Source organism: Nycticebus coucang, chromosome 11 (assembly GCF_027406575.1).
Source record: "Nycticebus coucang isolate mNycCou1 chromosome 11, mNycCou1.pri, whole genome shotgun sequence".
Classification (NCBI taxonomy): Eukaryota; Metazoa; Chordata; class Mammalia; order Primates; family Lorisidae; genus Nycticebus; species Nycticebus coucang.
Genome location: NC_069790.1, coordinates 87,068,209 through 87,090,499, shown reverse-complemented (window position 1 = coordinate 87,090,499; position 22,291 = coordinate 87,068,209).

Here is a 22,291-nt window from a genome sequence, read left to right as displayed (position 1 = left end):
ATAAATTTCGTGTGCGATTTTTAATTGCTTTACTTTAAATTGCACATGAACTTTATGGCTACCCTGTATATAAAAATCCCTAAGGATCTACCAAAAAACTTTTGGAGCTAATAAATGAATTCAGTAAAGTTACAGAATACAAAATCAACATACAAAAATCAGTAGTGTTTCTATGTACTAACAACAGGCTATCTGATAAAGAATCCAGGAAACAATCTCATTTCCAAAAGCTAAAATAATAATAATAATAATAATGATGATGATGATGATGGGTCAGGAACAGTGGCTCATGTCTGTAATCCTAGAACTCTGGGAGCCCAAGGCGGGTAGATTGCCTGAGCTCAGGAGTTTGAGACAAGCCTGAGCAAGAACAAGACACCAACTCTTAAAAAAAAAAAAAGCCCAGCATTGTGATGAGCACTTATAGTCCCAGCTCCCAACTACTTGAGAGGCTGAGGCAAGAAGATTGCTTGAGTCCAAGAGTTTGAGGTTGCTGTGAGCTATGATGCCATGGCACTCTACCAAGGGCAACAAAGTAAAACTCTGTCTATAAATAAAGAAAGAAAGAAAGATGAAACATCCCTGCCATGTTCAAGACCTCCTTACAGATATCCAAATCAACAGATGGTCAAGTACCTTATATAAAAAGGCATACTATGTGCATATGCCCATCGTCTCATATACTCTAAATCATCTCTAGATTACTTATAATACCTCATACAATCTAAACGCTAGGTAAACAGTTGTTCTATTGCATTTTGGGGGGAATAATGACATTGAAAAAGTCTACACATGTTGAATAAAGACCAATTCTCATTAAAGAATATTTTTTATCTACAGCTGGTTGAATTTGTAGATGTTGAACCTATAGACACAGAATACTTACTGTACATTGTTTACTTGAAAATTGTTCAGACAGAGATTTTAAACGTTCTTGCCTGAAAAAAAAGAGTCCATGAGGTAATATATGCGTTAAATAGCTTGATTGGACGTTCCACAATTTATACACATATCAAAATATCATTTTTGTACCATAAATATATAAAATATTTAACTGTCAATTAAAAAATAAAAATTAAAAAGCAGACTACACTAGTTTATTGTTAAAGAAAAGCAGCCACTCTTTTTCTTCTTTGTAGCTTGAAATGTTAAATTCTGCTAATATAATACATTTGAAAGTTTATCTTCTATCTCCACTAGAGTATTAGCTCTATGGGGATAGAATCTCTCTCTCTCTCCTCCCGTATTTTTAAAAGTACTTATCACAAGTAGGAATTCCATAAATATTAACTATCTATTATATTATTGACAAGATCATTGTTCCTTAGCTGTGTGTAGTTTTATTCTCTCAATTAAAAGCTAACCCCCTCCCGATTTATTCAGGATACACACAAAACAAAGTCAACAAAAAGGAGAGGATATTATAAAAGAAATGTAATTATTTTAAGGCCTTTCTATTTCTCAAAAATCAGAAGAGATCTAAACACTGTTTTCCAACTAAGATACAAAGTCTAGAGGTGATTTTGTATGTGAGTGTATTTTCAAATTCACAGATACACTGGATCCAAAAATCTTTTTCAACAGTTCTTCCCATTTGTGAACATTATAGAATATTCTGAATATATATTTTATGAATCAGAGCATATGCCATGAGCTTATTTGGGCATATACATACCTAATTCAAATCTAAAAATGGCCTGATTTTTAGAGTGATTTCACAATTAGCACTAAGTGAACTTTCTAAGAATTATACAACAGCATATGAATCGTAAGAATAATACAATAGGGCGGCGCCTGTGGCTCAGTCGGTAAGGCACCGGCCCCATATACCGAAGGTGGCGGGTTCAAACCCGGCCCCGGCCAAACTGCAACCAAAAAAAAAAAATAGCCGGGCGTTGTGGCGGGCGCCTGTAGTCCCAGCTACTCGGGAGGCTGAGGCAAGAGAATCGCTTAAGCCCAGGAGTTGGAGGTTGCTGTGAGCTGTGTGAGGCCACGGTACTCTACTGAAGGCCATAAAGTGAGACTCTGTCTCTACAAAAAAAAAAAAAAAAAAAAGGAATAATACAATAGTTTATATTTTAAGATGTCACTTATACTGACTTATACTAAGAGGGTGCGAGTGTCTACTTTAAAAATCTTATTTCTGAAAGTTAACTAATCCAAGTATATGCTATTGTTTTAGTTGAAAAGCCATTTGACAGGAGGACCTCTAAAGAGTAGAACTGGGTATTTCCTAGCTAAAGTTTCAAGAGAACTGTTTAAAGAAATGGCCAGTTTTCGATTGGAGTTCTCTAAGGGGTTTGCTTCACCTTTATCATTGATCTTTCTCTTTGAAGTGTTCATTTACCATCCTGACACAATCTAGGGCCGCACTGCATGACGTTGATGATACTTTTGGCAACGTGAAGAATGCAGGGCCATTGTTACAGGAATCGTACAAGAAACAGAGACCTTAATATGTACCATCTGTTTTACAAAAAAGCTCAATGTGGTAATGCCTTTGCAATACCAGAAGCAATATCTCTAAGACATGAAATGAACATATGTTGTCTAAGAGCCTTCAGGCTGACATTGAAAGAGAGAAAAGATAGTACTTCAAGGCAAATACTGTCCCAGTAGAAAGACTGCCAGATCCAATATGGCTCAGTCTATTGACAAGTCTCTGGTGAACAACTTCATATAAAGATTTTCACATTGTTATGGGCTGTACAGCTTTCTGGCCCATCTTTTTAGTGTGGGTAAAATAGTAAAAAACACCCTCTTTGTCACTCTGGGAACTTTTCTATTTCAGAGCAACAGATGTTGTCAGGAAAAGTCACACCGTACAATAAAGTGCTTCAATGATTATTTTCTAAGGCCAGGGTGAAACTGAAATAGTAACTGATGAGAGAGCATGTAGGTTTAAAAACAGAGCCTGAAATACAATCACTGGATGCTGTACAAAATCATCTAGCTTTTTAAAATCAATCCAAATTATGAATTTTATTAAAGTAGCTTATGTAATTACCCTATGTATATGCCAAACTGTATTGAATATCAACTGAAGAATTCTGACCTCATTTTCTAAACAAGCTCTAATATAAAATCATAATATTTTATAAAGTAAATGTTAAATATATATACAGTACATACACATGTTGCAGTATTCACATAGCCATAAGTCTGTTTCTGTGTGCTGCATATGTGTAAGTGAGCGTTACAAGAAATTATGAAGGTCAGATGATGGATTATTAAGCCCCATTAGAAATAAGAACAGTTAACAAGCTTAACAAATGTAAGTTTGCTTACATTTCTATTCCAAATATTCAAAATGGGTTTAAGTTATATTATGCTGTAATCAGGCCTAGCTCTTCGTAAACATATCAATAAGAAATATAAGCCTTATATTTTAAGAACAGGTGAAAAAGTACAGCGGTGGACTTGGAGCCAGGAGCTCTGGCTTTTAGTGTCCAGTCTCCATTTACAGCACGCACGACCTACTGAAAGTCTGATCTCGGGCCACACTTCAAAGTCTTAATTTCTTGATCTATAAAGTAGGGGATGGAAATAAATCTCTAAGGTTCTTCCCTAATCTAAGAATTAAATTCTAATTACAAATAGATAATTGTTAACACACAGTTGAAAATGGGGGGAAGGGGGAGTGTTTGAAGTGTAAAGTCAAGATAAGCCACTTATTTTATGTATTTTATGTTTAAGACTATACACTGATCTATAGAAAAGCTGAGTTAAACAAATTATGCCCATAGAACAGATCAAACTTTTTATGTCTACCGATTTCACAATGAATATATAAATTGTTATTTGCATTTCTTTTAAAAATTCTTAGGAAGAAAGAGAAAACCGTTCTTTATGACAAACCTGTTAGCTATTGTGCAGATAAAAGTAAGTGGAAGCCTCCTGACCTAATCACAACCATATCCTTGTATTTCCAAAGCTCATTTAATTGAATAACTTTTTGGATTTAGAAGTAGTTCGGTGATGATTATTAACACAAAGTTATTTTTTTTCTTAAATGATCTTTATCTTTTATTTAAATGAACTTGACATGTTATCTTTCATGGCCTGCCAAAAACTCAGGACTTAGGCCAGCCACCCTGATGCTGTTCACAATTTAAAAACCAAGGATGACTTTGATCAGGAGATTCTGGCTTTTCTGGGGGTAGTAGACTAGGACTGAGATCCAGTCTTTCCTCTGAAACACTCATCTCTAGCATAATAACTCGGAATTACGCCTCTCATAACATGAGGCTGGCTTGTTCACTAATTGTTCCCTGGTATTCATGCTGCAGATAGAAACTCCCAACATAGAAACATATAGTCCACATTTTGAGCAGAGACGTGCATAGAAAACTTTTCCACATCCTATTCTAAAGTTGCATTCTCACTTGAATTGCTAACTTCTGATTCCCTTGTAACACCTAAACCTAGTCCCTGATCACTATCAGCTCCTTTTAGCTTTATAACCCCGTTTCTCTTGTTAATGGTATATAGTATGCTCTCTTTAATAGCTGCGCAAAGCAGTGAATGTTCTGGTTACCCTGGGATTTAGAACTTTGTTCAAACTGCTGCCTGGTCTCTTGACCTGTCAGTACTGAAGAGCAGGTCACCAGATTTCTTCTCTTCATTACAGGTCAGACGAAAGCCACTGATGAAATTCGCTTCCCACCACACAAAGTTCAAAGGCACTGACCTGAGTGGTCCAAGTGTTTATTCAGGAACATGTGGATCTGATGAGTGTGAGGAGATTGGTGCAGTATGGCTCAGATGCAAGTCGTTGAGTATAATTGATTTTTAATGGTCTGGCTACCTGCCACCAGATGTTCATCAATTAGGATGCTTTCAAAACCAACACAGCTGCTTATTTCATGCTGACTATCCAGTGGCTATATTGTTGCAAGCATAAGTCATCTCTGTGCAGGGTGATCATACTGTTAGCATACGCTCAGCCAGTCAAGATGTAGACCTACAATTATTAATAGCATCCCCTTTCTCTCAAACAATAAATTACACGGGCATTCTGTCTCTTTGTCATGCTGGTTCAAGCACTGTATAAAGTAAATTAGACATAGGCTTTGCCCCATAGCACCAAATAACCCATATAAACAGCATACACAAAATAGGTCTTACGTTTGAAAATCATTAGATTTTGGAGCTACAAAGAACGTTTTTTGATTGCATTTAGTCTAATGTTTCTTATGAACTGGTGTGTGAATTTTTCAATTCATTTTTACCAACTTTGTTCTGCGTCTCCCATATCTATTTTCATAGCATCATCTCACCTCCCGTGATTCTTCCTTGCTCTTTCTCTTTCCTCTTCCTGACTCTGTCTAGGGTTGCCTTATTCCCTTATCTAACAGGTAAACCTCAAGTCCAGGGGGGACGTATCTCTCCTTAGAATCAATGTATCTCCTACAATAAGCTGATCAAGTCACCTCGTTGTTCTTTATAAAGGAACAGACAAGTGATTTTAGGCAAAAAGCAAAAAATTGCCTTAAAACATTTTGCAAGATAATTTAATTTTGTGATTATAAGGTAAAATGTATTATTTTTATAAAATAATTTTCTGTCCTCTTGGTCATGTCATTTTGCATGACAATGTTCAACATGTCTTTCTAGAATTTTAATCCTCTTCATGTTGTGACTCTGTACTATTTTGGATGATTTCTTACTGGATAATTTTGTTTAGGGCTGGTCCAGGCCACGCCTATGAAGACCAATTTTCCTTTCTAAGTCTCTGCTAATCTCCAGGAAATATTTGCCCTCTAGTGGCTGCAGACTCCAATATTAGCCACACTCATTTTTTTTTTAAATTCCTTTTAAATTTAATTTTCATTTTTATCAAAATAATAGTTGCAGAGGTTTTTAAAAATCATACAGTCCTAAAATCTATAATAAAATACACCAGTTCATTCTCCATGTTAATCGCCTGCCAATCTTTTAATTGTTACTTTTTGTAGTTACTTTCATATTTCTAAAAATGTGTGTAGCTATTTCTTGATTTTTTTTGATTTTTGGATTTTTCCTGTTTCGGAATCTTTTATAGCAATTCTCCCACAGACAACATAGTCTCCTCATTCAGATGTACCACAATGGTGTTTAATTAATTGTTTTTTAAAGTAGGTTGTGATTATGTTTTGTTAAAGTTCAGCTGTGCAGCATATCATGACCATATTTGCTTTTTTATGCAATTTTTACTTATCTTGGAGATAAGATGACGACCTGTTTCCTATTGTTTCATCAGTTATAGTTTTGTTTATTTTTCTGGGTATTTATCATTAATTTGGCAGCCCCAACTTTCTCCCAAACCTATAAATCTCTCGTTTTATTCCAACACTGGGTAACTTGTAAGTTCCCTTTTTCATTTTTTCTGTGATGGCCATACTTGGTCCTCCAAGTCTGCACCCTCAGGAAGGAGGCCTCGCTTTGACTGTGGCTGTTGTGGCTGTTCATCTCCATCAGGGTTACTGTTAGTAAATCTAATGCCATTCTGACATCTGCCCCTCTGAACATGAACTACTTGTTTACCGCACTGGTCTTTGTTTTCTTCTACATTGGAACTTTTAGTTGCTTCTCTTTAAACCTGTGTTCTGAGATTTCCTGCTGATGGCGCATGTGACAGGTCTCATTGCCTCTATTGTGCTCAATACGTACTGGGTCATTGTGATCCGAAACCTCACATTCTTCATTTCCAGAATTTGGCTTCTCAACTATTGAACTGGTAATATTTGTCAGGTATTCTTTCTTATTACCTCTTTTTGAAATTTGCATTAGTCAGACGCTAACAAAATTTTGGGGCTCAACCCTCAATTTTTTAATATTTATCACCTTTTTAACATTTTCTTTTTTATATTAACTTTGACTATTTTACCTATAGGAACATTCCAATTTTTATTTCAAAAAATCTGTAAAGATTGATTTAAAAATATCAAATACTAAGTTATTACCTTGATGTTGGGGTTGTAGGCAATATTTTGTAACATTCAATGTCTTACTTGTACGTCACTATGTTTTCTTCAAATATTAGGTAATACAAGATTAAAAACTAGGTACACAGTATTCTTGTGTGTGTGTGTGTGTGTGTGCGCGCACACACATGTGCATGCCTACATGAGTTCAAGGTCATATTCAACTGTTGAATTCTAATTTTTCACTAGTATTGTGTACTGAAATTATAGAATTATTTATTTAACTTATTTCTTATTATCTCTGGCCATTCTTTAGCTTTATAAATAGCCAGACAATAAACATGCAATATTTTATTAATCATTTCCTTATTTACATTTCTAGATTGAAATTAATGGATAAGCTATTATTTATACTTCCATGATTTTGATGCAAAATTCCTAATTGATATACAAAGCAGTTGTACAGTAATTTTTTAGGTTTTTATGATTAAAACAAGAGTCCCTGAAAATAAAAGAAAAATGGGAGAGTGCTATTGCTAGATAATTTGCAAAAGAAGAAACATGAAAGGGTAGAAATATGTATAAGTTAATAATTAATCATAAGCTCTGTAATAGTTGCATCTGTAGTAAAATATCACCCATTTACTGAAGTGCTTGTTGCAAATGTTTTGTTCTATGTGTGAAGATTTTTTTCTCTTAGTTTTGATTTAGGTGGTTCTGATATTTTTCCATAAGATAGAATATATTTATTTATTTTGTATTATTTTCCATTATATTTATGTTTATAAATGGTTCTAGGGAACCATTTTCCTTTAGTTCCTTTACACCATACACTATATATCCTCACTCTTCGCTGGTTTTACCATAATGTCCTAAAGTCTATTTGGTGGAACGTTCTAGGACCCAGTCTTTACACCATTCACTTTATCTCAGTTGATCTCTTATTTCATATAAATTTGTGGCCCTAAGTATAATGTATAGGCTGAGGACACCTACATTTATATCACCAACTATAGCTCCTTTCTGAATTTCGGTCTCATGTATCTAGGGGTGTCCTATAAAATCATGTGGGTTCATTATAAATTTTACTAATATAAAATATATGTAGTTTACAAGTTACAAACAATAATAAAATAGGCAATATTACAAATATTAATTCCATATGGCAAATTTATACTCATAAAATATTTTTCTTGGAAGAAGTCCAAGTGCCCATTGACCCACAAATGGATTAATAAATTGTGGTATATGTACACCATGGAATATTATGCAGCCTTAAAGAAAGATGGAGACTTAATCTCTTTCATGTTTACATGGATGGAGCTGGAACATACTCTTCTTAGCAAAGTATCTCAAGAATGGAAGAAAAAGTATCCAATGTACTCAGCCCTTCTATGAAACTAATTTATAGCTTTCATATGAAAACTATAATCCAATTATAACCTAAGAATACGGGGAAAGGGGAGAAGAAGTGGTGGGGAGGGTGGAGGATGGGTGGAGGGAGGGTGATTGGTGGGACCACACCTATGGTGCATCTTACAAGGGTACATATTAAACTTACTAAATGTAGAATATAAATGTCTTAACACAATAACTAAGAAAATTTCAGGAAGGCTAAGTTAACCAGTGTGATGAAAATATTTCAAATTGTGTATAAAAACAGTGCATGGTGCCCCTGATTGCATTAATGTACACAGCTATGATTTAATAAAAAATATATAAATATATATATGTATTTTTTTCAGAGATATTTGCTAAATTCTTGTATCCATAGTAAAATTATGGCTGCAACTGGTAAACAAGTGTAGATGCAACATGAATACTGGTTGACATTTTTTGTTCACATTAGCGACTAGAGAAAGTGCAACAAAACTTGTGTTAGACTTTCACTCATTCCTTAGTTGAAATGACCAATTTTTTTGTTGTTGTTGTGTTCAAGGTATTTTGCAAATACTGCATGAATGAATTCTTTCTTGAATTGTGTGTTTTTGGGTATGCATGTGTGGTGTGATAGTCACAAAGTAATGATCACAGGGTACAGTTTTCAAGTTAGTCTGCATTATGCATTATCAATTCTTACTCCATCACCTTCTAAAATCTAAGCAATCAACAGAAGTCCTGATTGGTATCCCTTGCTAATTTCCACTATAGCCAATTTCAAACTAACAATCTGGTATCATTGAATATGGAGTTAAGAAAGCATAGACACTGCACCATACAGATACCGCAGAAGGAAATAAACTCAAAAACAGACATATTTGCAGAACGTTGTGAAAAGTTGGGAAGTAATGGATTTTGATTGTTACCTTGGTTTTGAATGTAGTCAAGTTTAAGCATAAATGATTTATTTTTGTAATAAAAATTCTATGGTAACCAGCTTGTAAAATTCCAGAAAATTAAACAATTGGCTCTGTTTAGACTTTTCTATTCTATTTCTGTTATGGCTTTTGTGATGAATTAGCATAAATTTTGTGTCTTAAAACAATGCATATTATAAACATAAAAGAGGTAAAGTCTCCATCTTTCTTTAAGGCTGCATAATATTCCGTGGTGTACATATACCACAATTTATTAATCCATTCGTGGATGGATGGGCACTTGGGCTTTTTCCATGACTTAGCAATTATGAATTGGGCTGCAATAAACATTCTGGTACAACCTCTTTCATGTTTACGTGGATGGAGCTGGAACATATTCTTCTTAGTAAAGTATCTCAAGAATGGAAGAAAAAGTATCCAATGTATTCAGCCCTACTATGAAACTAATTTATGGCTTTCACATGAAAGCTATAACCCAGTTATAACCCAAGAATAGGGGGAAGGGGAAAATGGAGGGGAGGGTGGGGGGGGAGACGGAGCCTGATTGGTGGGATTACACCTGCGGTGCATCTTACAAGGGTATATGTGAAACTTAGTAAATGTAGTATGTAAATGTCTTAACACAATAACTAAGAAAATGCTAGGAAGGCTATGTTAACCAGTGTGATGAAATTGTGTCAAACTGTTTATAAAACCAGCGTATGGTGCCCCATGATCTCATTAATGTGCACAGCTATGATTTAATACAAAAACAAAACAAAACAAAACAAAATGCATACTATCTTTTAGTTCTGGAGGACAGATGTCTGAAATGGGTCTCACTGGGCTAAAATCAAGGTTGCTTTCCCTTCTAAGGCTGTAAGTTAAAATCTGTTTTCTTGCCGTTTGCACCTGGTAGAGGCCTCCCACAGTCTTCTCGTGGTCCCCTTTCATCTCCAAAACCAGCAGTGGCCAGTAGAGTCTTTCTCATATTGTGTCGTTTTGATAAGGACTCCTCTGCCTCCCATTTCCACCTATGCAGACTTTCATGATTACATTGGGATAACACAGATAGTCCAGAACAAGCTCCTGAGTTATAAATGATCAGATTATTAACAGTCTTAAATCTATCTGCATTCTTAATTTCTGCTAGCCATGTAAACTAATATATTGATAGCTTTTAGGTACCATGACACAGACATTTTGAGAAGGCCATTATTCTGCCTACCATAGACTCTTACTTGCTGATACAGGCTGTTAAACATTATACTTCCGGTTCAACTTTTCAACTTAGATGTCTAATTGTCATTCCAAACTAAGTTCAAAACCAAACTCTTGTTCTCCACCTTCCACAAACCTGTTCTCTGTTCATTATTCCATATCTCAACTAGGCAAGTCAGTTTTTCAGTTGCCAAAACAAATTATTGACACCTTTATACTCACATCCACATCAAATCCATCAGCAAGTTTTATATGCTCCATTTTCAAAATATATCTAGAATTCAAAACCTTTTACTACCTCATCTTCACACTTCCAGTGCTCAGAACATTTCTTAGAATATTGTAAGTATTAATAGGTTTTTTATGAATGACCTAAGGAATAAGCCTGCCTTTCCTAATTATAGGATTACATATACATTTTAGTACCTTCTGTACTGATTTATTATTTTCTGTTGGTTTATTTGATTATATTTAAACCTTTAACAATTTTATTGGCTTAATATGCTAACCTCTTTGATGAACACATATTTGTTCTCAATGCAAACTAAGGAAGATATGGTTTATTTAGAAGTTTTCATTGAAAACAACAGGATTTATATAAAATGACTTTACTGAGTTATGATTGACCCATAACCTGCTGCATATATTAACTGTATACAACTCAATGAGCTTGAACTTACACTCATGAACACAAAAGATATCATTAATTTAAATAGTTAATAAATTTACTGTAAATACATATGGCTTAAAAAATTAAGAGGATGTCTGGGAAAGCAGGTCCTGCAAATAGGTAGGCCTCAGGGCAGCTACAATATCAACCCCAATGCTATTGTAACTTTATTATACAAATAAAGGGATTGATATGTTTCCTTTACTCTTTAATGATTTTATGATTTCTAGAATATTCTTCTTAGAAAGTATTATCTTTATATAGTAACTAATCTTGATCTAGCCCATTATTAAATTACATAGGGAACATAATCAATTGTAAATGAAAATTACATAAAAGATAAGTGTACATGATTTGAATTTATTACACTATTTTAATCTCTTAAATTTTCATGATTTTATAAATAACAACTTGTTATATTTGCATCTTCTCTTATATAAGAGTTGTGTTGACTACAAAGTGAAGCTGGATATCACATCTGATAGTTTTGAACTTTGATTACCTATCAAATGTTTTTGAAAATTAAAATCCCCAATATGCAAGAAACTCCCCTCGAATGGAGGGGCAAGCAAAGGAAAGGATGTGGTCCTTCCTTCTTTGCAATTGAAATGTTCTTCATATTACATTATGTTTACTCTAAATGGCCAAACACACTGCTGTTCCATCCTACTTTGCAATGCATGTGAGTCACACAGTTAATAGCAGTGGGTCAAACAGTGGTGACTAATAAGGCTAATAAGACTTATTCTATGTTGGAGCTAACAAATCCTTTATCAGTACTCCAACCACTCTCCTTATATGGCCTCATTGTTAAAATTATGCCTTTCATCTATGGAAACCAATCCCTTTCATATACAATTTCAGCAAGAAGCTTATAAAATGTGTATTAAAGCAGTATTGACTTGTCTAACAATAAAAAGTACAATTAGGCTTCCAACACAGAGCATTTCTAATTTGCATAAAAACCTTTCTAACCTATTCCTTTTTACTGCAGAATATAACCAAAAGGTTATATTCTGTTCCATGCACCAGTAATTACTCTAAAATCACTAGATAGATGTACCTATGTAATATTGTTCATTTCTTTATGCAGATCATTAAAACTGAATTTATATGCAAGGTGTATCAATAGGAAAATACTGTTAAAATCATTAGAAAAACGACCCAACACAATGGATTTTTTTCTACATAATATCACATAATGTAATAATTTAAGATAGTTTCTTATTGAGAACCACTGTCTTGATAAAAACATCTCAAGGGCAAGACTAAAGACATATTCTTATCACTTCTTTTAATTGAGACTTCTAATTTACACACTATCATGTTAAAAGACAACGTTGAATTATCAGAAAGTAATTCGGAACAGACTTTATGTAAAATGTAGGTAAACCAACTTGAAAGCTTATATGATTATTTTGAGAAGGATAGAAGTATTTTTGATGAAACATTTTTATTTCAGAGTACGGTTTGCTCCCTGGTCATTGTACCATCCTTGTCCCATAAAATGTATGCCCCTCTTGCATACCTGAGAGTTTGAATTTCAATTTTAAAGTAATGGAAACTTGTGTGACTTTTGGAGCGCTTTTTGACTTCCTTAAAGACTCCTAGGAGGGACAGTTCAGAACGTGGCTGATTCTCCACTTCTTTGCAAATACGGCATGAAAATGTTTCCTGACCATTGCTGATGAGCCTTTCCTGTGGTTGTTTAACAAAGAGCAGCACAGCTCCACCAGGGTAACACAGAATGACATTGCCTCAGGTCACTGCAGGGCATGTCACATCACGTAACACAACATAACCTGATCCAACAGGTCAGATGCCTGTTGCCCATTTGTAGGGAATACCTTTTATTTCTTCTCTAGAAGAGAGGCCATGTCACCAGGTATAATGAAATGTCAGTTCTAGCTTGGGGTCCAAGAAATACCAGTGGAAATCATTTCCTTCCCAATTACAGTGGACTCTGTTCAGCATTGAGTTACTTACAGCGTATATCATTAAAGAGAATGTAGTTATGGTTATGAAAGAGAGTTGAAGGAAATCTGCCATAATTAGCACAAATTTAAGACAGAACAAAAGTTGTGATGCAGGCAGAATGCCATTGTTTTTAAACAGAAAAGGAGGGAGAAAAAGAGTTATGACCCAAGTAATATTTAATGAAACAGCATTCTTTTACAAAAGGGGATTACACTTTCTGAGAAAAACAAATTTTTAAATGGCCAGAGAGAGGGTTTCGTTTTTTTTATTTTTCTCTTAAAATTCCTATTAGCAAGATAATTGATTAGAAAATTACTTGTATTGCTCCATTCCTGAATTTACCAATGTAATTGTTGACTGTGCTGGGTGCATTTATGTATAGAAAAGGGACAGGATGCCCAGTGTTGGCCTTCAGTGTGCTTAGCAGAACAAAGAAACAGAATGGACAGGCACTGCACGTCTGAAGTTGAGTAAATGCTGCACTCCAAGCTATTGATTATAAATCCCAGGAAGGATAGAGGAAGAACAGATCAAGATGCTACCTAATAGGAAAAAAAAAAGTTTCAGGGATTTCAGTTTATTATTACTTACTCTGAGCTTAATTTTCTAATCTCACAAGAAGACCCAACTTTATTGCAAATGGTAAAAACACAGTAAGAATGGTGAACTTTAAAAATTTAACTTGGGTTTGTCTATAAAGATAAAGGGAATTTCAAGGTATTTCCAAAGTACATAAAATAATTATTCATGAAAAAAACAATAGGATTCATCATTAGATAATTTAAAGGAAAATCATATGGCAGCACTATAAAAAATCATATTTAAAAAGTTATCCTGTGCTTATCTGATATTATCCATATAACCAATTCTCTTTGATTATTTAATTATCATGAACCCAATCTTATTATTTCTAATCTGTTGGGTGTTAAAAAAGAAGAAGTGAGAAAACAGAACAGATTTTAAAAAGATACGAAATAACTTTCTTATGAGAAAAAAAGAGTTTTATATTTGTGGCAACTTTATAGAGATACCCTCTTTCTCTATGTGGGGGGTAAAACAAGGGGTGAAACTCCTGAATTCAAACCTTTATAGTTTTACAAAGTAGTTTTCTTATTTTGTCAGTAATACCATAGATTTTGCAGATTAAAAATTGAGATAAATATTACTTTTACTAATGTTACCACCTAAATCAAATATGAACCATTTTAGAATTTTCCATCACTTCAAATAATTTGTCCTATTATTCACCAATTTTCTCCATTAGTTTATATGATCAAGCTTTGACTGTGCATATATTACAAGGTACAAGGCAGAAACTAATATATGCATCAAGAAAGGACCATTAATAAACGCAGTTGTCAGAACTCACTTCATAATTTTGTCTCAAAGGACAATTGGTTTTGTAGCTTAAATAAAACCTGTGCCTTCCATACAAGCATATGATTTGCTTTGTAGTAAATCATTTAAATATAAAATATTTTAAGCTTAAGATATATCTGATACACAGCTAGGCTTGTGATGAAAACTCAAAGCTTTAATCCAAATAAGCAAATTTTCAGAGTTGAAGAAAAAGAACTGCTAAAACTAACGGCATGTTGTGGCTACTCATTACCTGCTAATGTTAATGTTACATAAGCAACTCAATTTCAACAGACACTGATGAAAATAAAAATAAAATAATGTACTGTTTCTTTTCTGCAGGGGAGCTGGCAGTCACTCAAAGATGACTGAACTACTCCGAGTTGATATCTTTGAGCAAAAAACCAAGCAGATACGCCCTGCAGCTGTAAACAATAGTTAAACATGACTTGAGGAACTTTGGTGGCCCATCTTCCACTAAGACGTTTCAGTGCTTGGGTCATCTTTGAAGACTACTCTCATTTTTTGCCTTTTCTCTATCTCCTTCTTTTTCTACAATGTCCAAAGTGGGAGATGAATGAAAACCAGAGATGGGATGTGATTAGGACACCGTTGTCTAAGTCTTCATCATCTTGAGGTTTGGCATCTCACCCATTAGATAGCTAAATTACAAAGCAAACTGGGACTATAAGCTAGCAGTTCCTGAAACTAAACTGGTTGTGCATAGTTGCTCAGAGAAAACCTAAAACTATGTGCCTATGATGACAAAGCTAATGAGGCAAGATTTCTATTTTCTCCCAGCTCCACCGTCCTCAGATGGACTAAGGAAATAAACAGCAAATTCCCTTCTAAATTTCACAAAATCTTTTCTTTGGCATCGTAAGTATGGAGGCTGCTCTATTTTCCTTTGGCTTTTAGCTCCCAAAGAAAGTTCACACTATGTGAAGATTTTCACAGTTATGTACTAAGGAGTCTGCAGGGTTTGTTGCACTTATACAAGGAAGTCAGATTTGAAAATAAAACCATTCTTTCTGTTTGTGAATGCAATGATGAACATATGGTCGACACCTGGAATTTATAGAGGCCTTTACCTAATAAAACCTTCTGAGACATTCCAAGAATGACTAAAAAGGGATGGCATGGAGCAGAACTGCCAAAGGTAATCTTCTTCACCTCCTGTTTCTCTTAAAGCAGAAAACATAAAACTAACAGTTAGTGCCCCCCAAATGCTTATGAAATGTGCATTAAAGAAGTGGGAACCCAAGTTCTCGGACAAAAGTGCCATTATATCCTGGCTGCGAGCGTCTTTCTGGATTGTCTCAGAAAGGGCCGGTTTATGAGAAAGATGACTGATTGGTAAGCATACTTTAAAAAGTAGAGTAAGACAGAGCGCAAGATCAAGTCAGAGTTTATAAAGTTTTACTTAGAATCCTTCTACAGTGGAATGCATTCGTAGGTGATAAAACCACATATAACACTGAGTTATAAATTTTTTATATCTCTTAAATTTTAGCTAAAGTTTAGGGAAATTTTCAAGGTGACTCGAAAGTCAAATTTTAAAATTAAAATTCCCAATCTGGAGAATAAAAGTTGATAAGATACAGATTGAAAAAAATAAGAATATTTTAAAGAAATCAAGATACAGCCACTTAAAAGAATACATATGTGTGTTTATAATTATAAATCAAAATAAATTAGCTTAAATATTCTCTATCTTTTGCAAATCGTATTTTTCAAATGGTAAGGTTTATTTTTCAATGAAAATCACAATTAACCACAATCCTGATCCTCTCCTCCGTTCAGACCTTAGCAGTTCATAATATCTAAACCAAGATTCCGTAGGTTTTTAATAACTTATGTCCAACTCCTTTAGTCCCGATATCCTACTTCTTCTCCAAAAGTCAGAGTCAAATGGGCAGAAGAAAGAGGTTATTTACCCACAAACATGCAAAAATAAACCAACACCATAAATACTTCTCAGGGACCAAATGGAAAAAATATAAGAAGCAAAAATAACTCTCACTATTTTGCCTCCCAGAAAATTGACAGTTACTACACTCTGCAACTTTCAGATAATGCACCACCACCAAAACATAAAGATAAACAAAACAAACAAGTTGCTGTAACAAGGAGAGAAGAAACCCTAGCTTATTCAGAGCTGGCCTTGCTGTAAAGAGGGAAAAGAAGAGTTTGTGAGGTAGCTGAGGTGTGCGTGATAAGTACAGAAACAGAGATGTCTTCTGTGGGGGTGGAGAAGACTATTTGGGACAGAGCTGATGAGACTCAAATGAAGAACCATAGGTATAACCTTAAATTATTTTTTCTCAGAGTTTTTCCTACATAAGTAGTCTTATGTTTAGAATGATCTATTGCTTCTACCAGAATATGAAGAAACTGAATTTTTAAAAATTGATTTTGGCTTATTATTTTGTTTAAAGAATCTATAAAAGGTAAGGACTAAGGAAATACCATTTGGGTCATCTAATTTATTATTAGTCAACACTACAGTGAGCTATCACCTCACACCTGCTAGAGTGACTATTATTAAAAAGTCAAGCAATAAGTGCTAGTGAGGGTGTGAAGAAAAAGTAACCCTCACCACTGTTGATGGGAAAGTAAATGGGTACATCCCTATGGAAACAGCTTGGAATCTTCTTAGAAAATTAAAAATAGAACTACCATATAATTCAGCAATTCCTCTGTTGGGTAGCTACCCAGAATAAAAAAAAATCAGCGTCTTATGGAAACATCTGCATTCCTAGAATACAGAATTGCTCACAATAGCGACAATATGGGAAAAACCTAAGTGTCCACTAATGGATTAATGGATAAAGAAAATGTAGGATATATATACAATGGGATACCATTAAGCCTTCAAAAAGGAGAATTGCCATTTGTGACAACATGGATGGGCATTATACTAAGTGAAATAAGCCACTCATAGAAAATAAAATACTATATGATCTCACTTACATGCCAAATCTAAGAAGAAAAGTGGAATAAACCAAAATAGAGAGAACAGTGGTTGTCAGGAGGAGGGAGTGGTAGGTAACAGTCATTTCAAGGGTACAAGTTTGCAGTTAGGTAGGCTGAATAAATCTAGAGATCTAATGTACAAGACAGGATCTACAGTTGAAAATATTGCATCACACGCTGAAAATACACTGAGAATAGATTTTAGCTGCTCTTATCACCAAAAAGGGTAATTATAGAAGGTGATGGATATGTAAATTTGTTTAATCTTAGTAATTATCTAACCATGAAAGTGTGCATCAAAATATGTTGTATACCTTAAATATACACAATACAAATAAATTTTTACAAAATTCTAATCAGTTCAAGAAAAAAATTATTCATCTTTCACTCCCTTTAGTTCAGTCTCCTACCCCCAGGAAGTAAACAAAGAGCAAAACAAAATACACCAAAACCTCTGTAAGTTGAGCACCCAAGAGACTGTAAGAAACTGGTCAACATACAGAGGTGGTCAACACGAGGAACTTTTATGGAGTATGTGTACTGCCTGTCTGATCTACGAAAATTAGGTCAACTTAAGAAGCAGGTCAAGGTAGGGAGGTGGTCAATGGAGGTTCTACTGTATAACAGTGAATCATAATTTATTACTTGATAGCTGCTATCTAATAAATAAGCATTTAAAAATTAGTCCATAATTAGAGTTTTGCTCATAAAAAGTGGTATAGGGGGCGGCGCCTGTGGCTCAGAGGGGAGGGCGCCGGCCCCATATGCCGAGGGTGGTGGGTTCAAACCCAGCCCCGGCCAAACTGCAACCAAAAAATAGCCGGGCGTTGTGGCGGGCGCCTGCAGTCCCAGCTGCTTGGGAGGCTGAGGCAAGAGAATCGCGTAAGCCCAAGAGTTAGAGGTTGCTGTGAGCCGTGTGACGCCACGGCACTCTACCTAAGGGCAGTACAGTGAGACTCCGTCTCTACCAAAAAAAAGTGGTATAGGACTGAAGCTTTGTCGTTTTTTACATATCTTCCATTACAAGTGCCTTGCACTTAGAATTTCTTTGTTTTATGTATTCCAACTGATTTGCCTTAAATTTAAATACAATCATAACCCCCCCTCCAAAAGAAAATGAAGACTTCATAGAAAATGCTTAATATTGTTCTTTGGCAAAAATGTAGAGTTCTAGCAAACCATTAAAACTAGAAATAAAAAATAATAATAAATAGATCCCAAAGCAAAATCATAGCAAAGTGTTACCAAAGAATTAGGAGAGTTTATAGCATGTACTGGCCATAGACAGCACAAGAATTTCTTAGCCAATGCCATCATTAAAGTTAATGGAAACTCATAGCAACTGCTAATAATTGAAGTCAATAGAGAATTGATAGCACATGCTGATCAGCAATGTTAATGGAAAAACTCTCACTCCAAACTGCTCGTTTTCAGATGTCATCTCAGAATAGCAAAAAGCTTGTAAGTGTGAGTTTTGACTCTTATGTTGACATTTTTCATTTCTTTGTATTAATCACACGAATGCGATGTGAAATAGGCAACAGGGGTTTAATTATGACTCCAAATGTATTTGCAAAACTGTATTTCTTATGACTTTGGTGCCCTGAAAATGGAAGTGGTCACCTGCTAAGTGTGCACAGGATCGCTGAGAGCTGTCTAGCAGGATCATCTGGTCTGCAGTCTAGAAAATGTGAAAGGCCCCTTTTCTTCTTAGCAAGTATCAAATGCCACTGATTATTTTCAGTGAATAAAGAAATCAGCAATCTTACAGATAACAAGTAGTGCGAAAATGTAACCTTTCCTGTCCTCTTTCTAGGTAAACAAGGACTCGTCATAGCCCCAAATAACACATATTCCTGTTATTTCAAATTTGCTGGTTTCTGCTATTAGGAAGATTTTTTTTTTTTTCAGGACAAGCTATCCAGGAAGCATGATGACCACCTAGGTAATATCGTTTAAACTACCAGGAGTCATGTGTGCAAACACAGGACCAGAACTGAGGGCATGTAATCAGCTGTCATTCACCAGCATGCCTTCGGCTGCAATCACACAAGTTCATTTTTTTCTAAATACTCCCATACTTTCCAGATTCCACCCGTTTGCCTCTCCCATCTTCCTTTCTGTTATGCTATTTTCTACACTCCTTGTGTACCCACAAATTACCTGTCCTTCAATGCATACTTCTAATCCCAACTCTCCTATGAGATATTTCTGATTTTCGTGTACATTCACCTGTTTGTATCAGCAAGTACTCATTGTCTGCATTTCAGATTTGATAAACATCGTTTCCTGCAGTATTTGACATGTGGGTGTTTAAATCTTAATCAGTCATACCTATATCTCACAAAAAAATACTCATTTTGACAAAAGCAGTCCTGTATTTCTTTGTCTTGCCCATGATGTATATAAATCTCAGCGGCTTCTATGAAAGAAAAAAAATAGCATTGAAAAAAAAATGAGGGAAACATTGGAACCAGCGTCAGAATGTCTAGGTCTCATTATTAGCTCTGCCATTTAAAAAACCTGACTGTTTTTCCAAGCTGCCTGAGTTCCAGGAGCTTCAGTTTTCCCACCCAGTGAAATGGGAGAACTGTAATACTCAGCTCACACATGAATGTCAGAATCAAATGCAATCACACAAGTCAACGTGCTTTGCAAATAAATCTTTTAACTCTAGTCAGTGCTTAATAAGGTTCTGAGCATTGAAAATTACAGATTTTAACTTCCATGGGAGATAGAACAGAAAAATCTCCCAAATATGTAAGTTTGAAAACTAATGTAATACAACTTTAATAAGTAAGGGAAGTGTGAGTACAGTGTGAAACAGCCTCAAACCAGGCCTGAGAACTAACAGGGGAGAAGTTCTGCTGACCTGGGGCCTGACTTAGATTCCTGCTCAATATTAGACCAGCATTTCATGTTTCTATACCATCAGACCAGTGTGGGTGTGACATTATCTTTGATTGTAGTGCATTGTAAGATAGTTGATCTAATGAAAAATATAGTCTTGCACTTAACAAACTCCAATCCAAAAAAAAAAAAAAACAAAATAGTCCTTCCTGCACTTTAAAAAAAACCTAAAATAAATATTTATGAGCTGAACATGTGAAACAGTTCAGTTCTAAACTTATAAAACATTGACCTTAAGTTTTTCTTTATTTTCACAAAAAAAGAAAAAGACAAGGATAAGAATAGCCAGAAAGACTCCAGTTCATACAATATATTGAAATGATAAAGATTAATTATCTATTCAGTGAAAAGTCACAAATATGGAAATGAAAATTGAAAATGTTGGTCTCAACTATATAGGATACAAATCTTATTTTATTTTCTTTGTATAAATATCATTGTCAAAATAGAAAAGAAATAAAAGAAAATCAGAAAAGAACTTTTGGATATGGAAAAAGGTAAGGACAGAACAATATGTTGAATACAAATTCAACTGCCTTCTAGTATCGGTGGCACATAAAGTGAGAGGAATAAATGTAGTAAGTGGGAGTGGTGGTGAAATAAATGTAGTAAGTGGGAGTATCTGTAAGCCTTTGAATTCAAACTTTTGAAAACTCAATATAATACTATGCATGTCATTAAATAACCCCCATTACAAAATATCTGTAAGGGCTTGATAGGGTATTGCAAAAAACAATTCAATAAACAAAATACACAGATGGAAAGATCAAAGAAAGAAAGGAAAATCACCAGGAACCCAAAATGGGAAGAAATAGCAAACTAGACCTGATACTGTGGATGTCTTTGAAGAGTATTCTTCACAGGGTACCCAGACGCTTGAGTTTTAATGTAGAGAAAAGGACAGGTGACAGCATCTTACCCTACCAATGTTAAAGTATGATGACCAAGACTCTTTGCATTAAACCCCAAGATGCAAAGCTCTACATGATTAATACAATTATGAACTGGAAAAAAAAATCAACAAAGGAAGACAGCCAGATTTTTCTACTTCAAACGGGATCAGAATGAAATAAAAGATTGCCCTGAGAATGGAAACATAGTAGTGTACCTTTCATGATGATGGGGTTAAATTGTATAGTACCTGCGTGGTCTCCAAACTCCTAAGAATAAACATTTACATTAGCAGTTCAGCAGCGCCCTCCTGAACTTTGGAGCACATAGCAAAAGCAACCAAATTACTTTTTGGAAGAACATGGCTTCAGTTCATAAATATTCCATTGAATATACATTCACAATCTGAAATTATAAAACATCTGAGGGTAAAACGGCAGACAAAATCCACAGAGCACTTAGATTCCAAAGAACATATAGTAACTATTTAGGAGATTCTGCAAAGACTAAAGTAAATATGGTCATAAAAATAATTAAATTGCAAGGAAGGAATAGGAGGCATATCAAATAGAACAAAAAACATTTGAGGTAACCTACTAGAATTTCTAGGAAAAACAAATATATTCATAGGATTTTAAAAATTCAATGTATGTAGTAACAATATATTGGACACAACTAAAGAGAGAGACCATCTACTAAAAATTGTTTCTAAGAAAATTACTCAGAATGCAGCACAGAGAGACTAAGAGACAGAAAATGTCATGGAGAAGTTAAGGCCTATGGGTGCAAATCAGAAGTCCAGGGCAGAAATAAAGGTACTTCCTGAAGGAGAAGATAAAATGGAAGAGAAATATTGACATTATCCCTATGCAAAGACAGTCACAGAATTATTTTCAGTAATTGAAAATGACTCCCCAGATTTAAGAAGCCTAAACCCAAAGATAGATAAAAATAAACATGCATCATGGTGAAATACTAAAATGAAAAATCCAGAAATCAGATTTTCAGAATAAAACTGTTTATCACTCACAAATCCTTGATTAAAAAATGACTGAGTGAATTGTGGAAGAAAGTATTTTTATTTT